The sequence below is a fragment of the Cherax quadricarinatus genome, chromosome 50, assembly GCF_038502225.1.
Source record: "Cherax quadricarinatus isolate ZL_2023a chromosome 50, ASM3850222v1, whole genome shotgun sequence".
Lineage (NCBI taxonomy): Eukaryota > Metazoa > Arthropoda > Malacostraca > Decapoda > Parastacidae > Cherax > Cherax quadricarinatus.
The window spans coordinates 26,480,980-26,489,567 of record NC_091341.1 but is presented as its reverse complement, the minus strand read 5'-3'; positions in this window follow the sequence as shown (position 1 = coordinate 26,489,567).

Below are 8,588 nucleotides of genomic sequence, written 5' to 3'. Positions count from 1 at the left end.
AAATGAATAGTAAAAATTTTTGTTAATATTAACTATCGTTCTTTGTACAAAATTTTTATTGGCTATAAATTACATTTAAACTACTAACTTAACATTCTGATAATGATTTAGCATTATTCTCCTATTAAAACAGTGAAGATATAAGTCATCAAAATTCCCCAAAGTACAAAGGCATCACTTTTTTTCTACAGACAACTACATAATACATATTTAGAATGACCAAGAAAATTTATAAGTAAATATCTAATGGAAATCTTTATATTTCAACACAAAAATTTATCCATGACCAAGAAATCAAATTTGATAAGACATACAAATGAAATCTTATTTAACTGCGTAAATATAATTACCTGTTGCTTAGCACTGGCACCAGAGGACTGTTCTTGAGTCCCACCATAGCAAACATCAGAGGCAACACCCTCTCTTTAGATAAGTAAAAATCGCAGCGCTCTGTTTGATTCAGAAGTCTTAAGTTAATTTATACCTTCAAGATCATCGCTAAATTATCAACCACCGATACACTGTTTTTTTTTTTAACCTATATAAAAACGTTCCAAACGTAGAGTTGTTTCAAAAATATTTGTGTGTGTGTGTGTGTGTGTGTGTGTGTGTGTGTGTGTGTGTGTGTGTTTTACAGCCAAAATATCTAATGAGAACTTGCCAGTAAGAGGCAGTAACCCACTTATAGAAAAAGCAAGAAAAGAAGCTGTCTGTATATGTCAACCTCGAACTGAGGTCCTCATCAGTATACACAATAGTGAAAAATGACACTAGATATAGATGCCGAGAAGGATTTTGACCTATAAAAGTATCATCACTTTGTGTGACGCACAAGTTATCTAACCACCTGAAGTCTGGCTAGTCGTCGGTCACCTGCATGTCTGGTTCCTCTGAAGGTTAATTCCAAAATTTATCAATAGATTAGAGATGAAGTCTACCTAGAAAAATGTATAATAAACATTCTTTAAAGGGAAGATTGTAACTATTTTTTCTATCTTCATACAGATTCTTACCTCTCACTGTGAAAGGAATTATGTATATATAATTATCCAATGTGAAAAGTAAGACACTTATGAATAATAAATTAAAAACCTGTATTTGAGAAGTCTTGTGCGATTAAAACTTCCTCAGTGAGCTCCTCTAAGATGAGGACATGATCGCCTCGCCTCACCAGAGCGTCTACACTCCCAGGTATCAAGGTGTACTTCAGATACACATTTCGCCCTTTCGTCTCCAAGTCTGCTACTGCTTTATAGATGCCGGATGACGCTTTCTTTAAATATATTTATAAAGTAAACGTTTTTAAGTTGCTCCACGATCTGAGAAAGGCATCCCTACTCCTTTAAGCCCAGCCCCTAAGAACTCTTGAGAATATCTCCACATTACTACTGATTTATCTAAAATTCCATAGTGTTTAACTAGACTGAGTTTCAGCTTGGAGCCTCTTGAGACTGTTGAACTACAGCTCCGGGAACACTTGCGGATTCTTTGAAGAATATCTTCACAATGATCTGTATTTTTCTTAAATATTATTATGAAGTAATATGGTTATGATCAAGCTCCTGACCCTCTTGAGGGTTGCGTGTTTTAAGGGAGTTAAGCGGAGGCTTCTCCGCCTTTTAAGGATTGTAAGGTAAACAGGGGCTGGGATGTTCAGAATCTGGATGTACCTCTCCCAGATCACATGAATTAACCAATTTTAATTTTGTTTAAAGGCGGTGGACTATACAGGGGTCATTATTTAAGTGTAATAAACTTATGAGAAATAGCTACATAATTTCTTTATATACATAGTTTTTTTCATGGTATTTTTGAAGAGTACTAACGATCTAATTAGTAGATAACTACAGAACAATAACTTACTCTAAAAGCCTGAACGTAAGCCGAGTTTGCCTCCCAGATCAAAGCCACTGAGGGATCATCCACAGCATCCTGGAGAGACTGATAAGGCTGAAAACTGTATCTCACAGCCAAGAGAGACATGAGGTTACCAGAGTAACTGCGTGTTAACACCAGCGTCACCATCATCCAGGTTATCAGTAATATACGTTCCCACCAGATGCCCTTCTCGACTAAGATATCTGCAAGATAGTGAACGATTAGTGACTAACATTTGCTTTTTAAAAAAATCATAGAGATCTAAGATAAAAAATAGTCCACTGAGAGTGCATGGACCTATAAATTGAACATAAGAATCACACTTACCATGAATCAAACTTTGATTGTTTCTCTTTCCTCAGGCGCTGTATGACCCATGCAGGTTTAGCTCTTTCCCATAAATATAATAATAATAGTATGAGCGAGCAAGGAAATTTGATCTCTCATTTACTTAAATATTTACGAACCAGTATATTTAGCATACCAGGACGCTGGAAATATAATTTTCTTCGGAAAGTGTAAAGAGTAACTTTGTGTGTGTGTGTGTGTGTGTGTGTATGTGTGTGTGTGTGTGTGTGTGTGTGTGTGTGTGTGTGTGTGTGTGTGTGTGTGTGTGTGTGTGTATGTGTGTGTGTGTGTGTGTGTGTGTGTGTGTGTGTGTACTCACCTATTTGTGGTTGCAGGGGTCGAGTCCTAGCTCCTGGCCCCGCCTCTTCACCGGTTGCTACTAGACCCTATCTCTCCCCGCTCCATGAGCTTTATCAAACCTTGTCTTAAAACTGTGTATGGTTCCTGCCTCCACTACGTCATTTTCTAGGCTATTCCACTGCCTTACAACTCTATGACTGAAGAAATACTTCCTACTATCTCTCTGACTCATTTGTGTCTTCAACTTCCAATTGTGGCCTCTTGTTTCTGTGTCCCCTCCCTGGAACATCCTGTCCTTGTCCACCTTGTCTATTCCACGCAGTATTTTATATGTCGTTATCATGTCTCCCCTGACCCTCCTGTCCTCCAGTGTCGTCAGGCCGATTTCCCTTAATCTTTCTTCATAGGACATTCCCCTTAGCTCTGGAACTAACCTTGTTGCAAACCTTTGTACTTTCTCTAGTTTCTTGACGTGCTTTATCAAGTGCGGGTTCCAAACAGGTGCTGCATACTCCAGTATGGGCCTGACATACACGGTGTACAGTGTCTTGAATGATTCCTTACTAAGGTGTCGGAATGCTGTTCTCAGGTTTGCCAGGCGCCCATATGCTGCAGCAGTTATCTGATTGATGTGTGCTTCCGGAGACATGCTCGGTGTTATACTCACCCCAAGATCTTTCTCCTTGAGTGAGGTTTGCAGTCTTTGGCCACCTAGCCTATACTCTGTCTGTGGTCTTCTGTGCCCTTCCCCTATCTTCATGACTTTGCATTTGGCAGGATTAAATTCGAGAAGCCATTTGCTGGACCAGGTGTCCAGTCTGTCCAGGTCTCTTTGAAGTCCTGCCTGGTCCTCATCAGATTTAATTCTCCTCATTAACTTCACATCATCTGCAAACAGGGACACTTCTGAGTCTAACCCTTCCGTCATGTCGTTCACATATACCAAAAATAGCACTGGTCCTAGGACCGACCCCTGTGGGACTCCGCTCGTCACAGGTGCCCACTGTGATACATCATTACGTACCATGACTCGTTGTTGCCTCCCTGTCAGGTATTCTCTGATCCATTGCAGTGCCCTTCCTGTTATATGCGCCTGATGCTCTAGCTTCTGCACTAATCTCTTGTGAGGAACTGTGTCAAAGGCCTTCTTGCAGTCCAAGAAGATGCAATCAACCCACCCCTCTCTCTCTTGTCTTACTTCTGTTATTTTATCATAAAACTCCAGAAGGTTTGTGACACAGGATTTGCCTTCCGTGAATCCGTGCTGGTTGGCATTTATACTCCTGTTCCGTTCCAGGTGCTCCAGTGTTCCAGGTGTGTGTGTGTGTGTGTGTGTGTATGTGTGTGTGTGTGTGTGTGTGTGTGTGTGTGTGTGTGTGTGTGTGTGTGTGTGTATGTGTGTGTGTGTGTGTGTGTGTGTGTGTGTGTGTGTTACCTAATCTTGAATATGTAGAGTGGATGTCGATACAGAACCTATAAGCCTATAATCTCTCCTACCGCTATGAAATTTAAATGAGAATAGTCTAGACAGCTGAGAGATGGAGGTTTTCAGGTAAGAAAAAATAAAATATATGTCCTTGAGTGTGAAAAAAAGTCCTCAAAATTTCCATTCACTATTCTAATTACAGTGAAATCTCGGTTTTCGTTTGCCCTGGTTTTCGTTGAAATCGGTTTTCGACGACTTTTTCCGTCAAAATTTTGTCCCAGTTTTCGTTTATCACCTTTGTTTTCGTCGAGTTGACAGTGGCCAGCTGTACTGAACGTGTCTGCCTGCCAGCGCCCACACAAAGCATCCCATGCATTCTGAGTCAGTCTGGCTTTGTATCTCATCGCGTGAGGATTACCTTGCTTGTTCATCCGAAACATTTCGTAATAATCCATTGTTTTTTGTGCTTGTTTATTGAATGTGACTGCTAAATAAGCCACCATGGGGCCAAAGAAAATTCTAAGTGCCAGCCCTTTGATAAAGAAACCGAGAAACAGGATAGAATTCAAGAAAGAACTCTTAGAATGAGTTGCAAAGTTTTGTGGAGAAATATCACCACCACCCTCTAAAAAGGTAGAGGGTGATAGTGATGGTGGTGGAGGGTGGTGGTGATGGAGGTAGAGAGTGGTAGTGACTGTGGTAAAGGGTGGTAGTGATGGTGGTAGAGAGTGGTAGTATATGTGGTAGAGGGTGGTAGTGATGGTGGTAGAGGGTGGTAGTGATGGTGGTAGAGGGTGGTAGTGATGAAGGTAGAGAGTGGTAGTGATTGTGGTAGAGGGTGGTAGTGATGGTGGGAGAGTGGTAGTGATAGTGATTGTGGTAGAAGGTGGTAGTGATGAAGGTAGAGAGTGGTAGTGATTGTGGTAGAGGGTGGTAGTGAGGGAGGTAGAGGGTGGTAGTGATGGTGGTAGAGGGTGGTAGTGATGGTGGTAGAGGGTGGTAGTGATGGTGGTAGAGCGTGGCAGTGGTGGTGGTAGAGGGTGGTAGTGATGGAGGTAGAGGGTGGTAGTGGAGGTAGAGAGTGGTAGTGATTGTGGTAGAGGGTGGTAGTGATGGAGGTAGAGGGTGGTAGTGATGGTGGTTGAGGGTGGTAGTGATGGTGGTAGAGGGTGGCAGTTGTGGTGGTAGAGGGTGGTAGTGATGATGGTAGAGGGTGGTAGTGATGGAGGTAGACGGTGGTAGTGATGGTGGGAGAGGGTGGTAGTGATGGTGGTAGAGGGTGGTAGTGATGGAGGTAGACGGTGGTAGTGATGGTGGGAGAGGGTGGTAGTGATGGTGGTAGAGGGTGGTAGTGATGGTGGTAGAGGGTGGTAGTGATTGTGGGAGAGGATGGTAGTGATGGTGGGAGAGGGTGGTAGTGATGGAGGTAGACGGTGGTAGTGATGGTGGGAGAGGGTGGTAGTGATGGTGGTAGAGGGTGGTAGTGATGGTGGTAGAGGATGGCAGTTGTGGTGGTAGAGGGTGGTAGTGATGATGGTAGAGGGTGGTAGTGATGGAGGTAGACGGTGGTAGTGATGGTGGTAGAGGATGGTAGTGATGGTGGTAGAGGGTGGTAGTGATGGTGGTAGAGGATGGTAGTGATGGTGGTAGAGGGTGGTAGTGATGGTGGGAGAGGGTGGTAGTGATGGTGGTAGAGGGTGGTAGTGATGGTGGTAGAGGGTGGTAGTGATGGTGGGAGAGGGTGGTAGTGGTGGTAGAGATAACCTCTCTCTCCTCTCCCCTCCTCACTGTCTTCCATACGCCAACAAGAGTCTTCAATAAAGGTAAAAGTGATGTCAAATGTTCATATATTCATTTCATTAGTCCTTTATATTTCTCATCATTTTCTGTATGTAAAACTATAGTTATTCTCTATAAAATGTATTTTTTGTTAATACTTTTGGGTGTATGGAATGGATTAATTGGATTTACATTATTTCTTATGGGAAATGTTGCTTCAATTTTCTTCGAATTCGGTTTTCGTCAGAGTTTTTAGAACGAATTAATGACGAAAACCGAGGTTCCACTGTATTTGAAAAAAAAATTATTTGCATTATATAACGTGTCTTAGTTTTAGCGATTACGTTGACCTAGAGAAGCATACCTTGCTGCAATAACACTCGTAAGTAATCTAAAACACTGTAGGATGCCTTATCCTCTCGACTGACGTGCAGGTAAGAGGAACATTTTGAGAGAAGGAACAGCATAAGGAACAGTAGCAGCAACGTCGTCAGGGTGGCAGCCCACACTAGGGGTGCCAGGGGCAACACAAAGCCCCAGGGATCCACCTCAGACCGTCCCCGCATGGCCATGATCCTGCCGTAATCAATTACTACTGGCCTTGTGTAGTCCACCACTTCATAACGAACAGCGGTAATTCCAAACGGGCCAAGACCAAAATCAACCTCCTGTGAAGGCGGGTTACGTTTATTATTAGGAAAAATAATGAATTTCTTACAAAGACAATGGTTCATTTAAGATAGATTTGGTATTACTTTAACTTTTGAAAAAAAGTATTTTGTCATGGTTTGCAACAAAGCAGCATAATTATTTTTGTTCATATTGTCCTCATTAGTTGAAAAGACCCTTCAGTGAGCATTTTGATAAAGGGCTCTTGGTCCGAGGAGCTGGAGTTTTCACTCCTTTTCCTGAGACCAAACTAGCCTCCTGTTGCACAGCTGCTTTATTGGGTGCTTCCAATAAATGAAATAATTTATTAATTATTATTATAATTGACGAGAGGACTTTTAGGCCGGATTATTGTTAATAAAGCTGTGATTTGCGTAAACTAATCAGACACTGCGGAAAGAAATAATAGATAGTTGGAACAGAATGGTGGAATACAAACAGCTGGAATTTAGACAGGTGGAACAGACAGGTGGTACGTTAATAGTTTCACGACAGCTTTTGTCACTTTATGTTTATTGGTAATCATATAATTAATGCCGCTGATATAATAAAGTTTTTGATATTACTATACAATGAAAAAATATAAAACTTGATTAACAAACGATATTTTTTTCAGATATGTTTTGTCATTATCAACTTACCATAAAAAGAGTTGCAAATTACAACTTATTCTCCTTGATGCCCAACTCTGTACGTCTCTAGATTCACTACTCTGGACCAGAACCTATCTACATATTCCTACAACAATTACATACCTTCCTGACAGCCATTCCCACCATGCCTATCCAAGACCCGTCTTGCATCTTAGCTCCCCAAGCTCCGTCAGGAGGACGCATTATCTTGTACCTGAAGGAACATTATAATTTGTATGACAAATACCTTTTAAATGTTGACCAGCATCTTCTATACATGTCTCATGATTCATTTCCTATGTCACATTTGATATGAGAGTTAGTATCTATTATAGTGAGAAATTACATTTAATAGCAATAAATATTACACACAGATAAGGTATATGATACACAATATAAATTTAAAAACTTTGCTAACGAGAAATTGATGTTGTGGGCAAATATTTCAAGGAGGTTGATCATAGGTCCTGAGAATGTTACTTCTGTACCATGAAGTGTCTCGTGGCTGAGTAAATTAACATGAGGTTCATACTGCTCTGCCGCCACCACTAGTGATGTCTTCTGAAGGAACCTGCAGAAATAGATTAGTTATACCACCCCACTACGGAAGATACTGCCTGGGTACTACTGCTACCAGAGGTACCAGCCCAACCAGCTCACTCAACAACAGGAGATATTAGCTAAACCATTTATTTTTTTGAATTCAGCAATATATTTTTTTTATCACACTGGCCGATTCCCACCAAGGCAGGGTGGCCCGAAAAAGAAAAACTTTCACCATCATTCACTCCATCACTGTCTTGCCAGAAGGGTGCTTTACACTACAGTTTTTAAACTGCAACATTAACACCCCTCCTTCAGAGTGCAGGCACTGTACTTCCCATCTCCAGGACTCAAGTCCAACCTTCATAAATGTTACTTTGCTCACACTCCAACAGCACGTCAAGTATTAAAAACCATTTGTCTCCATTCACTCCTATCAAACACGCTCACGCATGCCTGCTGGAAGTCCAAGCCCCTCGCACACAAAACCTCCTTTACCCCCTCCCTCCAACCTTTCCTAGGCCGACCCCTACCCTGCCTTCCTTCCACTACAGACTGATACACTCTTGAAGTCATTCTGTTTCGCTCCATTCTCTCTACATGTCCGAACCACCTCAACAACCCTTCCTCAGCCCTATGGACAACAGTTTTGGTAATCCCGCACCTCCTCCTAACTTCCAAACTACGAATTCTCTGCATTATATTCACACCACACATTGCCCTCAGACATGACATCTCCACTGCCTCCAGCCTTCTCCTCGCTGCAACATTCATCACCCATGCTTCACACCCATATAAGAGCGTTGGTAAAACTATACTCTCATACATTCCCCTCTTTGCCTCCAAGGACAAAGTTCTTTGTCTCCACAGACTCCTAAGTGCACCACTCACCCTTTTCCCCTTATCAATTCTATGATTCACCTCATCTTTCATAGACCCATCCGCTGACACGTCCACTCCCAAATATCTGAATACATTCACCTCCTCCATACTCTCTCCCTCCAATCTGATAT